Genomic DNA, 17,074 nt, shown 5'->3' with positions numbered 1-17,074 from the left:
AGCTCCAACGATTCCCATTTTCTGCCTATGCACAGTTTAGTGGAGTTAGACAGAGTTCATCACTGAGAAGACTAGCAGAGTTGCATTAGACAAAACAGTGATTTATCAAAACTATAGTAAAAAGTAGAGATAATCAAGAATTTGATTTGAATTTGATGCAAATCAAATTAAAGTCAAATTTTAGGATATTAATAGGTCGCATGATCTAAAACAATTTGAAATTCAATTTGCCAACTGCCTTGTTAAACATTGCAGACCTCTCACTGTATAAACACTATATAGAGGAAAACACAGTAGCTCATACGAATGCACCTGAAACCCCAGAAATATACCTGGACCATGAACAATAACCCCATTTGACATCTCCTTTAGAAACTAATACAGGAAGGAAATAAAACTTTGTAAAGAAAGGGCGGGTATTAGTCTTACCAATACTCCCCCTTATACAACATTCTGCACTTAAAATGTTGTCCTATAAATAAAAAGTACATTTTTCAGTTGGATCCTGCAAAATATTTTTAATTGAAATAGCGTAAAAATGCGGTTGTGTAGATATTACAGACATACTTGTTGTGGTGCCCATGGTGCTCTTTTGATTCTCTTTAGTCCTTCTAATGCATTCAGTACCGGAATCACTTCATTACTCATACATGAGGATCCAAGTGGTGGGACCATCTGACTCATTAGATATGTTTTGCATTATCTAATATAGAAATGTCAAATGTAGTTATAAACCAAACTCTCTATGTATATACAGTATGCATTCAATTGCGAAAAATACAAAACAAAATACATATAGTATAATATATTTATGTCCTATGCACCATTTTAGAAATCTAAATAGGTATACATTTTTTGCACAATTGCAAATAGTTTTCAGATGACAACATATATAAGTATCTGTGAACAGTGTGTTAATGTCACATATAAGCCTGTGGATAAAAGCTAAACATAGAAAAACTATGATAAATATGATGCTCACAATATTTGTAAGTTCAAAAGACTATTTTGTCTTTCTTTTATTTTGTCAGTATAAAAGGAGAAATGCAAAACAGGCGGCTGTACGTCAACATGTTTGAAAAACAGGCTGGAAGAGGTGATTTTAGTCAAATATGTACTATGGCACAGTGGCGTTACACACCTTCAGAAGTCAAACATCAAAGTTCAGGAAAGAAATGAGCACATAAGTAGCCGCCACTAATTTTCATTAAAAAATGTTTTGTCAAAATAGTTTGTAGGGTCACAGAGAAACCTTGATAGGCAGAAGTAGTTTCTTTCAACTTTGTTGATTCTTGTTTTTATATAAAGAGTACATTTTGTTTAATAAACTACTAATAAATTAAAAACACTATTTTTTTGTTCTGCCATTTTTCTATTGTTCATATAAATATTGAGGATAATTTATTGCTATAGAGCAGATTTAGAACTAGAGGCTTTGTTTCAAGAAATAGCAATTGAAGGATAATGTAGATAAGTGTAAGGTCATGCACTTGGGCCAAGAACAAACGAAATGTATAATTATGTACTAAATAGTAAAGCAGTAGGTAAAACCTCTACTGTAAAAGATTTGGGCATATTTGTGATGTCCCCTTACTGCCAGGCAGTTGTTAATAAGGTAAACAAGATAAAAAAGGCATAGATGCTTAACAACATAGTTTTGTTTCTGTACAAGTCACAAGTGCTGCCACATTTACAATACCGTGTACAATGTGTGGCTCCAGTGTAAAAGAAGGACATAGTTGACTTAAAGCAGGTCCATAGAAGAACAACCAAAGTTATTATGGGAATGGGTGATCTGCGCTACCAAGACGGGTTATTAAAGTTTGAGTTATTCAGTTTGGAAAACAATGAATTAGGGGGAATCTTGTTACAGTGTATACATTTATGAAGTGACAGTGCAGAGACATTTCCAATGATCCTTTTACAACTAGGCCTGCAATGTTGATAATCACTAGTGATGAGTGAGCTTGCTCGCAACTGCTAGGTACTCGCCCGAGCATCTCACTGCTCGGATGTCCTGGATGCTCAGGTGGAAGCTTGAGTCCTCGCCCCGCAAGGGACGGCATATCCTGCCTTTCAGCAGCACTGCTTCCATACTTACACAGCACATGCAATCCGTGTTTGATAAAGGCCTGAGTGTATAAGGCTGAAACTTTACATTTACCTTGGATTGCTTCATGAAATAATGAAATAAAGATATTTTTTTGCATCAATTTTGTGCTGAATTTTGAGTGCCGAGTACTCTGCTACAATTGCCAGCAAGTCAGGAGGAGGCGCCAGGGTGTGCATGTGGAAGACGAAGTAGTGGACAATGAAGTCACTGACCCAACCTGGCAAAGTTATGTGCATAATGTGGACAGCAGCACAGAGGGGGAGGGAGGCATAGCACCACAACAGGCAGGAACAAGCAGTGGGGTGGCCACAGACACAAGTTGGGCAACTGTTTCCTAGAACACCAACATGTGGGAAGTTGCCAGTCCAACTGTTAGGTCTTCACGAGTCTGGCTCTTTTTTAAAGGCTGTCAAGTTAATCCCAAAAAGGTCATTTGCAACATCTGCTGTGCCAGCATCAGCAGGGGGCAGCAAAACTACCAGACTGACCACCACCAGCATGCTCAGGCACATGACAGCAAAGAACCAGACTAGTTAGGCCGAACACCAGGGTCCAGAAACAGTGTCCGCAGGTGACACCACTGCCTGTTCCTCTGTTATGTGTGCAAACCAATCCCCTGTCCATGGCACAGGTGAAGATGCCTCCCACCCTGCACCTGTAGTTGCACGCTTGCAACAACCACCATAAGCAACCACATCCCTGTCCCAGCACAGTGTTCAGTTGTCCCTACCCCAGTCTTTTGAACTCAAGCGCAAATGTGCAGCCAACCAGCCACAGGCCATAATACTAAACTGCCGCATTTCTCGAATGCTTGCACTTGAAATGTTGCCTTTTAGGCTTGTGGAGGTGGAATCTTTCCGCAGCCTCATGGCGGTGGCGTCCCTCGGTACTCAGTCCCCAGTCGCCACTATTTCACCCGGTGTGCCTTCCTCAAGCACATGTCCCAGAACATTACCCGTGCCCTCACCAATGCAGTTACTGGGAAGGTCCCCTAACCACGGACATGTGAACAAGTGCTTGTGGCCAGGGATGGTACATCTCACTGATGGCACACTGGGTTAATATAGTGGAAGCCGGTACCCAGTCGGACCCTGGGATGGAACACGTCCTCCCGACATGGAGGATTGCGGGCCCTGGGTCAATCAGGGTTTCCCCTACATTCTACAGCTCCTGCACCTCCTCCTCCTATTCAGCCTTCATCTCTGAAATGACCACATCAGTCGGAAGCTGGAAGCAAGATGGTGAGTGGCGATGATGCCATAATTAGCGTCACCATCCCGCTTCTCTGTCTACTGAAATGCTCACTGCTCACAATTAAGGAGGAGGTATTGCAGGTGGAGCATGATGAAGCAAGGAACTATACAGGGTGATGCCACACAGCCTCATCTCATATCAATGCAGATTGGGTGATAATGAAGAGGAGGAAGAGGAGGAGGAACAGGAACTGTTTTCCTGAAGACAGTAATACCCACACAACAGTCGTTTGTTCAGCGTAGATGGCTTGAGGAGAGGGAGAATGAGGAAGAGGACCAGGAGGAGGAGGAGGAGATCATGGACAGACATCCTATTGGTCAGGACAGGGAAGTCTTGGCTGTTGGCAGTCTGGCACACATGGCCAGACTTCAATTGAAAAAAGCCTTGGACAGGCTGAAACGTCTTTTTGTGAGTTGTGGAATAAACCAACTAATTATCAACACGTGGGTACCGGGATTTTCTTTTCCTATAGACATTGTTTTCCACGTGCACCACTCTAGCTACACGGAGTGCCGACTATTCCTTCTTTATAGTGGCACACATGGCTGACTTTAAGTTCCACGGCCTTTCCCGTGACTCTCACGTTGTGCGCATTTTGGCCAACAGTAATTACTGATTGGTCACACTGAACCCTTGCTACAAGGAGAATTTTCTATCTCTGCTCCCCCTGTCGGAGAGGTCTAATAAAATGTTGCAGTACCAGAAGGCCCTTGTTAAAGGTCTGGGACAGTTTTCTCAGACCCTCCCAGCACTCGGGCCCTGATGCACAGGTTACTCTGACAAGGAGGAAAAAGTTTTGGAAGACGTTGAAGGAGTACCTTACCGACTGTACCAATGTCCTACGTGATTCCTCTGTGCCTTATAACTATTGGGTATCCCAGCTGGACACATGGCATGAACTGGCTCTCTACGCCTTGGTGGTCCTGGCCTGCCCTGCCACTAGCGTTTTGTCAGAGCAGGTTTTTAGCGCCGCCGGTGATATTATAACTGATAGGAGCATCCACATGTCAACTGAAAATGCTGACAGGCTGACTCATCAAAATGAACAAGGACTGGATTGGGCCAGGCTTCTCAACACCACCGGATGATAGCAGACAAACATAAAATCAAATCCAGTGTTTTTTTAGGGGGGGGGTCTATTCCCATGCACCTCATCACACCTAGACATAGGTATACGCTTCCTGAGTTTGTCTATTTATGTCATTCTCCTCTTTCTCCTTCTCCTCCACTACCATACCAACAGGGTGCCCATCATGCAACACCCACATCATTTTTTTAAGGGTGTTTATGATGCCCATAGAACATTTTTTAGAGGCCTACCTCTAACATTCTGTATGTTATACAGTATGTTCATGTATACCCGCCAGGGGTAAATGTTTATCAGTCTATACACTTAGTGCATGGGCATTACCAGTATCGGAGACCCACTTCTTAATAATGAGAAGATTTTTTTTAATGAGGACCTCCTCTATGTCTCCTCAAAAGTGTATTGGAGTGTGTCCTAATTTTTCGCAGCCCTTGCAGTCACTGCATGGGCATTACCACTATAGGAGACGCACTCCTTAATAATGGGAACAATTTTTTTACTGAGGCCCTCCTCTACGTCTCTTCAAAGGGGTATTAAAGTGTGTCCAAATTTTTGGCAGCCCTTGTAGTCACTGCATACGCAATAACAGTATAGGAGACCTAGTCTTTAATAATGGGAGCAACAAAGCATAGGCGGCTGATGACCCCTAACAATAGTGAGGGGCGACTGCTGTCCCTTTAAGAATAGTAAGGGCCGCCTGTTGGCCCTATAAAAATAGTCTTTGTGACTGTCAGAGTCCCTCCTTCATAAATGAAACAGGATCTGTCTGATGATGTCTCACACACCACATGGCAAGATAAGGTAGTAAAATGTTAAAATGACATTTATCGGTGAATGTATTTTTCACAATTGAAAGCAATGAAAAGTGCAAAAACGCATCAAAAATGCTACGTGTGAACATAGCCCAAGGTGTGGAGGAGCATTTTTGTTTTTGTATACTTATTTTACCTTATATACAAGTCATTACCCTGGAAAGGATGTTCCTTAACATTTTTGCCAGGAAAATCCATTTTGGGTTTGTTTTTGTATGTTTTATTGTGAGTCCGTAAAAGTGGTGTAATACCTTTGACAACATTGTTGACAGCAGTGACCTGGGAGTCAAAGATGCTTCCAGGGGTCTGCTCCATACTGTTCCCATGTCATTTGAGCATTGTTCCCACCGATTTGGGCAACTTTTAGGCCCTCTACAGACCGCCGGGAGGTGCCGCCGGAAAAATGCTCGAGTTTCCCATAGACTCACATTAGGCTCGTTGCTCGGATCGAACACTCGAGCATTCCAATTTGCTTAACCCAAGCAACGACTACCCGAGCATTTTAGTGCTTGCTCATCACTACTGATAATCACAGATGTTTATATACTGTAAGGGTCTGATTCTTTATAATTCTTTATTGGAAGGGTCTGATTTTGTGCTGTAAGGCAGAGTCTATGGAACACTCTGATACATAATGTTGTGATGGTTAATTCACTAAGAAAGTTCAAGTAGGGCCTAGATGCCTTTCTTGAAAAACATATTATATAATGCAAACCTCTCACTTCTATACCCAAAACTTCTCTTGTGCTGTACCAGTTTTCTGGAATGCACTACACCGAAAAATCTGATTAATTCCTAGCCCCCACATTTTTAAGCTAAATTTAAAAACACATCTCTGTAGGCAATCTTATCTCCTCACTTCACCAATCTAACTCTCCCCTGTTCTCCCTCCCAATTTTTCCTCAGAATTTAGTCCCTCTTATTCATCTGTCACCACATCCACCATGCACCCAATAGCACTTGGTAACTGTACTTAGATAGATACTGGCTGATGACCAGCTCATGCAGTTTATGACTGACCAGTGAAAACATGTCCTGGTTTTAATCATAGCTATCCAAGTGTACCTAGCCATGACCTGTAGTGCTAGGATTTAACCCTAACAATCATGGCCGAAAGTGCTGGCACCCTTGAAATTGTTCCAGAAAATGTAGTATTTCTCCCAGTAAATTATTGCAATTACACGTGTTTTGTTAAACACATGTTTATTTCTTTTGAGTGTATTAGAAAAAACGCAAAAAAAACAGGGAAAAAAGGAAAATTTGACATAATTTCTCACAAAACCCTAAAAATAAGCCCAACAAAATTGCAATCAATCGCTTCCTATAACCATCAACAAGCTTCTTACACCTCTCAACTGGAATTTTGGACCACTCTTCTGTTGCAAACTGCTTCAGGTCTCTCATATTGCAAGTGTGCATTCTCCCAACAGCAATTTTAATTTGATTTACAAGTATGTTTAGCGTCATTGTCCTGCTGGAAGACCCATGACCTAGGAAACAAACACAGTTTTCTGACACTAGGCATTACATTGCAACCCAAAATCCTTTGGTAATCCTCAGATTTCATGATGCCTGTAGCGTCGGCGTCCCTGCCTCCTGCTAGGCAGGGACGCCGTTCCCCTCACCTCTCCACTCCGTGCCCGGCGTCTTCCTCCCGCTCTGCTGGCAGCGCGCGCTGCTTCCCGGCCTCTGTGCTTAGGGCGCACACGCGTGCGCTCCCCCTCTCTTAAAGGGGCCGCGTGCGCCGTCCTAAGGAGTCCCCGGCCAATGGCTGGAGGACCTCACCATATATAAGGCACCTCCTCCAAAATGGAGGTGCCCGAGCAATGTTGTTGCAAAGCCTTTCAACTCTGCTTCAGCCCTCAGGTCCCGTTACCAGTTACCTGCCAGTCACCTGCCAGATTCCTTCTTGATACCTGCCTGATACCTGGCTGATATCTGCTTACCTGCTTGCTATCCTGTGGTCCGACAGTCTGCCTACCAGCACCTGCCAGTCTGTCTATGGATCAGTCCGCCTGCGGACCAGGAAGTACCTGCCAGATACCTGCCTGATACCTGCCTGCCTGTCCAGAGACTCTTACTCGCTCACCTGGGAGCGCTCACCTGCTACCTGCCTGCTAGCCTACCTGGAGGCTTACCCGTCACTTGCTGTGACCACCTGCCTGTCCAGAGACTCTTGCCCGCTCACCTGGGAGCGCTCACCTGCTACCTGCCTGCTAGACTACCTGGAGGCTTAGCCGTCACTTGCTGTGACCACCTGCCTGTCCAGAGACTCTTGCCCGCTCACCTGGGAGCGCTCACCTGCTACCTGCCTGCTAGCCTACCTGGAGGCTCTGCCGTCACTTGCCGTGACCACCTGCCTGTCCAGAGACTCTTGCCCGCTCACCTGGGAGCGCTCACCTGCTACCTGCCTGCTAGCCTATCTAGAGACTCTTTCCCTGCTGTCACTTGCCGTGACCACCTGCCCGTCTAGAGACTCTTTCCCTGCTGTCACTTGCCGTGACCACCTGCCCGTCTAGAGACTCTTACCATGCTGTCACTTGTCGTGACCATCCGCCTGTCAAGAAACTGTCCCCGTCACTTGCCGTGACCTCCTGCCCTTCTACCCAGAGACTGTCCCTGTCACTTGCCGTGACTACCTGCCCGCCTTCCCTGGGAGCCACCTGCTTCCTTACAAGGACTGCCCCTTTGTATAGTTGCTCAGAGGTTCCACCTCCCAGACCCGATACAGTTTGCTCGGGCCATGGAACCCGGTGGCACCCAAGCTCCCTCGCTCTCGGACCTATGCCATGAACTGTCCCGTCAGAGGTCCCAACAGGAGTCCATCCTGAGCCACCTGCGTAGTGTTAACTCCCGCCTGGACACACTGACTACATCTTCGGGACCGGCTTCCAGTCGCACGACTCCTACCCCGGAGTCCTACCCAGGGATCAGCTTTGATGTTTTTGTCAGCCGGGCGAAAATGAAGAATGAAATTAAAGCGGGCGAAGAACAAGGACCACCGGGCTTGGCGCGGGTTAAGTCTCTGGGCACTCTGGAGGTAAGCCAAGTTCTTGTGGTCCGTGTAAATTATTACCGGGTGAAGAGCCCCCTCGAGCAGGTAACGCCACTCCTCCAGTGCCAGCTTAATGGCCAACAATTCTCGGTCTCCTATAGAATAATTGTGCTCCGAAGAGAAGAGTTTGGAGAAGAAGCCGCAAGTTACCATTCTTCCGGAAGACGACTTTTGGGTAAGTACTGCTCCGGCTCCGGAGGAGGAAGCCTAGACTTCTAGAAAGAATTGTTTGTTGCCGTCCAGACGATGCAGCACAGGGGCGGAGGAAAAAGCTCGTTTTAAGGAAAGGAAGGCCTCCTCTGCTTCGGGCTGCCATTCTCTGGGATTAGCGCCCTTACGGGTGAGCGCCGAGATAGGGGCAGTCCGGGAAGAGAAGTGCGGAATGAAGAGGCGGTAGTAGTTGGTGAAGCCTAGGAACCGCTGAATAGCCTTCAACCCCTCTGGTCGGGGCCACTTCTCGATGGCAGTTTCTCAGGGTCCATTTGTAGGCCGATCTGAGAGATTATGTAGCCCAGAAACGGAAGCGAGGTCTGCTCAAAGAGGCAGTTCTCATATTTAGCGTAGAGGTGGTTCTGCCTGAGCCTGAGCAGGACCTGACGAACATCCCTCCGGTGAGTGAGAAGATCCGGAGAGAAGACCAAGATGTCGTCCAGGTACACCACTACGCAGGAGTAGAGAAGGTCCCGGAAGATGTCATTGACCAACTATTGAAAGACGGCGGGAGCGTTACAGAGACCGAAGGGCATTACAAGATGTTCATAGTGGCCGTCCCGGGTGTTGAATGCCGTCTTCCATTCATCCCCCTGACGGATACGGACCAGGTTATATGCCCCACGGAGGTCCAGCTTGGTGAAGATTCTAGCCCCCCTCAGACGGTCAAATAATTCCGGAATGAGCGGAAGGGGGTATTTATTCTTCACCGTGATCTGGTTAAGGCCTCTATAGTCTATACAGGGACGGAGTGAGCCGTCCTTCTTTTTGACGAAGAAGAAGCCTGCTCCCGCCGGGGAGGTCGATTTCTGGATAAATCCCCGGGCCAGATTCTCCTCAATATATTCAGACATGGACCGGGTCTCAGCAGCGGACAAAGGGTAAATACGCCCACGGGGAGGAGTAGCGCCAGGCATCAGATCGATTGGGCAGTCGTATGGTCTATGAGGGGGTAATGTCTCTGCCTACTTTTTATTAAAGACGTCCGCATAAGACCAATAGGGTACCGGAAGACCAGGTAGATTGGCTGGGGTAGGAGAAGGACGGACAGGATGGACGGGAACTAAACAAGTCTTATGGCAGTCCTGTCCCCAGCGAAGGACTTCTCCGGTCTGCCAATCAAGCACGGGTGCATGTTTCTGAAGCCAAGGTAGGCCTAGCAAGAGGGCGTGAGAGAGTCCAGGCAGAACATGAAAGAAGATGCTCTCAGAGTGCAGCATTCCCACCTGCAGGGTTATGGATTCGGTGATGAGTTGGATGGGATGTGGTAAGAGGCCCCCATCTACGGCAGCGACAGATAAGGGTACAGCTAGGGGTTTGGTGGGAATGCGGTATTTCTCTACCAGGGACTGAGAAATGAGATTTCCGGCAGCTCCAGAGTCAAGTTGGGCTAGTTCAAAATAACGGTTCTCCCCGCAGATGATAGAGACCGACAGCAACAGAGATGGAGAGGGTTTACTCTTATCTAGGACGACCTCTCTGAGCGATCCTAGACACAGGCGTTTCCTGACCTCTCCGGGCAGGAACGGATCCGGTGCTCCTTACTGCCACAGTAGAAGCAGCTCCCCTCGGCACGGCGTAATTCTTGACGGGTCTTGACCATCTTGGTCTGGTCGACCTGCATAGGCTCGGGTGAGTGCGCCGGAGGAGTAACGGAGGAAGTGACGGATCTCTGGAAGGTAGGGGCAAGGCGTGGAAACCTCCTCTCACGGGTGACCTCTTTGGCGCGCTCCTGGAACCGGATGTCAATCCGGGTGGCAAGAGTTATTAAGTCGTCGAGAGTGGTAGGAATGTCCCGACCGGCGAGTTCATCTTTATTACGGCCGGACAGACCCGCCCAAAAGACTGACACCAGGTCGTCGTTATCCCAGGCCAGCTCCGAAGCAAGGGTACGGAACCGTATGGCATATTGGCCCACGGTGAGATTTCCTTGACGGAGGCGTAGCAGAGATGATGCGGATGAGGTCTTCCGTCCTGGTTCGTCGAAGACTTTCCGGAAAGCCGTGAGAAAGGCTGGCAGATTGGACACCAGGGGGTCTCCTCTCTCCCATAGAGGATTTAGCCAAGCCAGTGCCTCTCCCCTGAGATGGGACATGATGAAGGCTACTTTGGCTCGGTCGGTGGAAAACTGGTGTGCCAACAGTTCGAATTGCAGAGTGCACTGGTTAATGAAGCCCCGTGCCTGGCTGGGATCTCTGCCAAAACGAGGAGGACCGGAGAGGCGGGGACCGGGAAGAGATGCCATGGTGTTGATGGGCTGTGGCGGTGCCGGAGTAGTAAGTGTGCGTGTGGAGGCAGCTCCCGAAGAGGTAGACAATGTGTCCAGGCGGGAGTTAACACTACGCAGGTGACTCAGGATGGACTCCTGTTGGGACCTCTGACAGGAAAGTTCATGACATAAGTCCGAGAGCGAGGGAGCTTGGGTGCCACCGGGTTCCATGGCCCGTGCAAACTGTAATGGGTCTGGGAGGTGGAACCTCTGGGCAACGCTACAAAGGGGCAGTCCTTCTAAGGAAGCGGGTGGCTCCCAGGGTAGGCTGGCAGGTAGTCACGGCAAGTGACGGGGACAATCTCTGGGTAGAAGGGCAGGAGGTCACAGCAAGTGACGGGGACAGTCTCTGGGTAGAAGGGCAGGAGGTCACGGCAAGTGACGGGGACAGTCTCTGGGTAGAAGGGCAGGAGGTCACGGCAAGTGACGGGGACAGTCTCTTGACAGGCGGGTGGTCACGGCAAGTGACGGCTAAGCCTCCAGATAGGCTAGCAGGCAGGTAGCAGGTGGACGCTCCCAGGTGAGCGGGTAAGAGTCTCTGGACAGGCAGGTGGTCACAGCACGTGACGGCAGAGCCTCCAGGTAGGCTAGCAGGCAGGTAGCAGGCGGACGCTCCCAGGTGAGCGGGTAAGAGTCTCTGGACAGGCAGGTGGTCACAGCACGTGACGGCAGAGCCTCCAGGTAGGCTAGCAGGCAGGTAGCAGGCGGACGCTCCCAGGTGAGCGGGTAAGAGTCTCTAGACAGGCATGTGGTCACAGCACGTGACGGCAGAGCCTCCAGGTAGGCTAGCAGGCAGGTAGCAGGCGGACGCTCCCAGGTGAGCGGGTAAGAGTCTCTGGACAGGCAGGTGGTCACAGCTCGTGACGGCAGAGCCTCCAGGTAGGCTAGCAGGCAGGTAGCAGATGAGCGCTCCCAGGTGAGCGGGCAAACAGATCCATAGACAGACTGGCAGGGCTGGTAGGCAGACTGTCGGACCGCAGGAATGTAAGGAGATAGACAAGTATCAGGCAGGTATCAAGCAGGAATCTGGCAGGTAATTGGCAGGTAACTGGCAGGTATCTGGTAACGGGACCTGAGGGCTGAAGCAGAGTGATAGGCTATGCAACAGCATTGCTCGGGCACCTCCATTTTGGAGGAAGTGCCTTATATATGGTGAGGTCCTCCGGCCATTGGCCGGGGACCCCTTAGGACGGCGCGCGCGCCCCCTTTAAGAGAGGAGAAGCGCGCCCTAAGCACAGTGGCCGGGAAGCAGCGCGCGCTGCCAGCAGAGTGGGAGGAAGACGCCAGGCATGGAGCGGAGAGGTGAGGGGAACAGCGTCCCTGCCTAGCAGGAGGCAGGGACACCGACGCTACACTGCCCTTCTACCCAGAGACTGTCCCTGTCACTTGCCGTGACTACCTGCCCGCCTTCCCTGGGAGCCACCCGCTTCCTTACAAGGACTGCCCCTTTGTATAGTTGCTCAGAGGTTCCACCTCCCAGACCCGTTACAATGCCTTGCACACAGTCAAGGCACAAAGTGCCAGAGGCAGCAAAGCAATCCCAAAATATCTTTAACCTCCACAGTATTTGACTGTAGGTAATGTGTAGAGATGAGCGTTGTTCTACTCGAACTGTTCGCCAATCTCAAATTCGAGCTGTTTTGGGCGGTGTTCGAGCCGTTCGGCGAACACGAACAATTTGAGAAAAATTCGGCTGTTCGAGGTTATGTTCGATAACTGTTCGTGCACCAAAATCATAACTGGATTTTTTCTCAGTAATGATGAAAATTAATGTTAATACGCAGTTTGAGTGTACAGCGGGGTGGGGGGAGGGGCAGGGGATGGATCTCTGCAGGAACAATGAAGATCTCCATTTTTTTTTCTCTTTCCCGCATTTACAGTGGGGAGGTGCAATCTGTCAGCCTATCAGCAACGCACACACGGAGCGAAGTGCTTTTTTTCACACAAGCATGGGCATGTGTCATTGGCAGTGTATGTCACATGTCCTTGCCCTATAAGACCAAGCCATTTTCCCCGTCGCCACCATTTTCTCACTGCTGCAGCTGCGTGTTAGACGGCACCGCTGTTGCTGTGTGCGCTATACCTTGTTAATTTCAAGCCAATTTTCGCACAAATATACAGATAGCTTGGGAGTAGGGAATAGTTGTGATTGCAGTCCTTTTAAGGACTAGGTTACAGCATTTCCTACGACTTTTATCAGGCAGGTCTGTGCTCTTAAATAGATAGGTTGTGGGAGTAAAGACTAATTGTAATTGGAGTCCTTTTCAGGACTAGGTTACATCAGTTCCTATCAGTTTTTGCCAGGCAGGTCTGTGCCAGTGCTGTGCAAGTTTTTTTCACAGCATTTGGCTGAATCTAGCAAAGCTAATCCTTTTTGGCCTATTGCAGAGTGTGTTAGTCAGTGGAGTAGCCTATCTGTGTTGCAAGATATACCACCTGTGTATAGAATACCAATTTTTTTACTGCACCTAGTGAAGTAAAATCTTTTGGGCATAGCATCATTCTATTAGTCCATCTATACTGACCTCCATCAGGTTGCAAACTGAATCTAATTTTTTTCTGCATCTAGCTCTGAAAAAATATTTGGCCTTCTAGCAGTGTGTGGGACTTGTTCTATTAGTCCACCTATACTGACCTCCATCAGGTTGCAAACTGAATATATTTTTTTCTGCATCTACCTCTGAAAAAATATTGGGCTTTTAGCTGTGTGTGGGACTTGTTGTATTAGTCCATCTATACTGACCTCCATCAGGTTGCAAACTGAATATATTTTTTTCTGCATCTACCTCTGAAAAAATATTGGGCTTCTAGCTGTGTGTGGGTCTTGTTCTATTAATCCATCTATACAGACCTCCATCAGGTTGCAAACTGAATATAATTTTTTTCTGCATCTAGCTCTGAAAAAATATTTGGCCTTCTAGTAGTGTGTGGGACTTTCTCTGTTAGTCCATCTATACTGACCTCCATCAGGTTGCAAACTGAATATATTTTTTTCTGCATCTACCTCTGAAAAAATATTGGGCTTCTAGCTGTGTGTGGGTCTTGTTCTATTAATCCATCTATACAGACCTCCATCAGGTTGCAAACTGAATATAATTTTTTTCTGCATCTACCTCTGAAAAAATATTGGGCTTCTAGCTGTGTGTGGAACTTGTTGTATTAGTCCATCTATACTGACCTCCATCAGGTTGCAAATTGAATATAATTTTTTTCTGCATCTAACCCAGCCAATAGTTTTGGCCTAATACCACAGTTTGGCCACTCAGCTCTGCTCGGTTACCATCCATTGTTTTTTTGTGCAAACAACTCCAGAGTTGTGAATTAGTTAACCACCAAAATGAGTGGAAAAAGGCCTGCTGCTGGTGGAAAGGGGAATAGGCGTGTTGGGAAGGGGAAAAAAGGTTGTGTTCGTGGGGTAGGTGTTAAAGCAACAGTAACATCTGCAGAAGAAAGACCATCTTCCAGCCAAACTAAAATGTCTACTTCTTTTAGCGGACAATGTGATAAGATCCCTTTCTTACGGCCACGCCAATCGCTACAAATTCCAGATGAGGCACAAAAACAGCAGGTGCTTCAACGGATATCAAGTGCTCCTTTAAGTGGGCTCTCCTCCACATCAACTTCAACATCACAAATACTCCAGTCCTCAAAGGTGTCACCCAAATCGCACTTGCTTCCTCACAGCTCCCAAATCTCCAGCTGCCCGTCTGAGTATGAGGTAGAACAGATGGTTGAGTCTGCAGAGCTGTTTACTCATACTATAGCCTGGGAATCAGAGGTCGACTCCAGCGCTTCTGTGAATCCAGACGAGGAAATGATCTGCACTGATGCCCAGAATCTTTATGAGTCGGATCCAGGACCAGACGCAGAAGGTTCTGACCATAATGTAGACCCTCATTCCCAAACTGTAACTCCTGTTGGTGGAGACAATGAGGAAGACGATGATAAGACTCAAATACCTGATTGGAGCGACAACTTTAGTTTTTTGTCAGGGCAGGAACAGGTTGGCTCTGAGGACGACGGGTGTGATAACACACAGGGTGATGATGATGAGGTTGGAGATCCCACTTACTGTCAACCCACAGTCAGCCAAGAGATGAGGCCAGCAGAGGAGGTGGAGGAAGATGCTAGTGACGACGAGGTCAGGTTGCGCCTTCCTGGACAGAGACGTAGTACTGGAAGCACGTCAACAACTGCATCCTCAAACACAACTCTGCCTCTCACCACAAGTCGTGGTGGCTCTTCAGGTCGCATGGGTGCTAAGCCTTGCATAGCCTGGGCATTTTTTCAGATCGATAAAGATGACCCAACTCGTGTTATCTGTAACATTTGTCAGCAAAAGCTAAGTAGAGGCCAAAAAATACATAGTTTGAGTACTTCATGCATGAACCGGCACATGGACATGAAGCATAAGTTGCAGTGGGAAGCTCAGTGTGCTACAATGCGGCCTAGCCGGCCGGGCCAACCACCGTCTGCCATATCTTGTGCATCCGCGGCCTCTTCATCCTCTGTGACTGGGGGGACAGCAGTCACACCTGTTTTGGGGCGAAGACCTGCCACCTCTTTACCCGCAACAGCCAGCGTGATTGGCAGGTCATCATTTTCTTTGGAGGTGGTAACACCAGCTGGTGTTGAGCGCTGTCCGACATCGATAGCACCACCTTTGGATCAAGGCAACCTAACATGTCCGCCTGCATCTTCCTCACAGACCGGCAGTTTGCCGGGGACACCCTTATCAACCCCGTCTAAGCACAATAGCCAGCCCTCGGTCCCTCAGATGTGGACAAGTAAAAGACCATTTCCTCCTAGCCATGAGAAAGCTAAGAGGTTGAATTTCACCATCTGCAAGCTCTTGGCTACAGAATTGCTGCCTTTCCGCCTGGTGGACACAGAGGATTTTCGAGACCTTATGTCCGTCGCAGTGCCCCAGTACCAGATGCCCAGTCGGCACTACTTCTCAAAGAAAGGTGTGCCTGCGCTCCACCAGCATGTCGCACACAACATCACCGCTTCTTTGAGAAACTCTGTGTGTGACAGGGTGCATTTCACCACAGACACTTGGACGAGTAGGCATGGACAGGGGCGTTACATGTCGCTGACTGGGCACTGGGTAACTATGGTGACAGCAGGACAAGGGGCTGCTGTCCAAGTCTTGCCGTCCCCACGAGTTGTGCGTCAATCCTCTTTATCTCAAAGTTCCTCCACTGCTTCTGCCTCCTCAACCTCCTCTCGGTCTTCCACCTGCACCCAAAGCCTGTCTGGTCATGCCACAAGCTTTCTAACTGCGCAGAAGGGATCCTGCACACCTCCTTACTATGCTGGCAGTAGGGCTCAACGTCATCAGGCGGTTTTTACTTTGAAATGTCTGGGAAATGTGAGTCACACAGCTGAGGAGTTGTGGTCAGCTCTGGAGAACCAATTTCATTAATGGCTGTCTCCACTGGACCTGAAACCAGGGAAGGCCGTGTGCGACAATGCTGCAAACCTGGGTGCGGCCCTTCGCCGGAGCAATGTCACACACGTGCCTTGTATGGCTCACGTGTTGAACCTGGTTGTCCAGCAATTTTTAGCCCACTATCCCAGACTAGATGGCCTTCTGCAGAGGGCACGGTCGCTGTGTGCTCACTTCCGCCGTTCGCATCCCACAGCTCAGCGACTTACATCTCTACAGAAGTCGTTGGGCCTGCCACTTCACCGGCTAAAATGCGATGTGCCTACCCGGTGGAATTCAACTCTGCACATGTTGCAGCGACTGTGGCAGCACCGACAAGCCCTGGTGCAATACGTTCTGACGTATAGCCTGGGCCAACGAGATCCAGAGGTGGGGCAAATCACGCTGGAGGAGTGGTCTCAGATCAGGGACCTATGCACCCTTCTGCACAGTTTTGAAATGGCGACGAAGATGTTTAGTGCTGATGATGCCATTATCAGCATGACTATTCCGGTGATTTACATGCTGGAGCACATGTTAAACAGAATTCGGAGTCAGGTGGTGGCACAAGAGGAGGTGGAGGAAGTAGAGGAGGAGGAGTTGTATGCGGAAGGGCTAACATCTGCAAGGTCCAGACGGTCGGCAGCACCAAGGCGGCAGGCATGTGAGGGTGGGGGAGATGGTTTTACCAGGGCGCATGGTAGCAGCCAAACTAGTGAGGAAGGTGCAGGAGCCCAGGAAGAAGTGGAGGACGAACTGATGGAAGACTCATCAGATGAGGGAGACCTTGATCACATTTCTGTTGTGCAAGGTTGGGGGGAGAGGACAGAGGAAGGAAGCATG

At 48.5% G+C, this 17,074-nt stretch overlaps 1 protein-coding gene across 3 annotated transcripts in view; it reads left to right on the top strand.

Moving 5' to 3' along the window:
- Positions 1-17,074, top strand: part of SLC38A4 (solute carrier family 38 member 4) — a 254,523-nt gene that overhangs the window by 151,526 nt on the left and 85,923 nt on the right. Inside the window, exon 2 of one of the 3 annotated variants that reach the window (XM_073651850.1) lies at positions 1,032-1,096. The exons of the other annotated variants lie outside the window; for them this stretch is intronic. The gene's annotated coding sequence lies outside the window, so the exon portion shown is untranslated. The remainder of the gene's footprint in view (positions 1-1,031; positions 1,097-17,074) is intronic. 3 annotated transcript variants of the gene reach the window in all.

The sequence above is a fragment of the Phyllobates terribilis genome, unplaced genomic scaffold (assembly GCF_046119375.1).
Source record: "Phyllobates terribilis strain yellow unplaced genomic scaffold, ASM4611937v1 Scaffold_11__3_contigs__length_659146591, whole genome shotgun sequence".
Taxonomy (NCBI): Eukaryota; Metazoa; Chordata; class Amphibia; order Anura; family Dendrobatidae; genus Phyllobates; species Phyllobates terribilis.
Note: the sequence above shows the minus strand (reverse complement) of the source record. Positions and strands in the feature narration are given on the sequence as shown.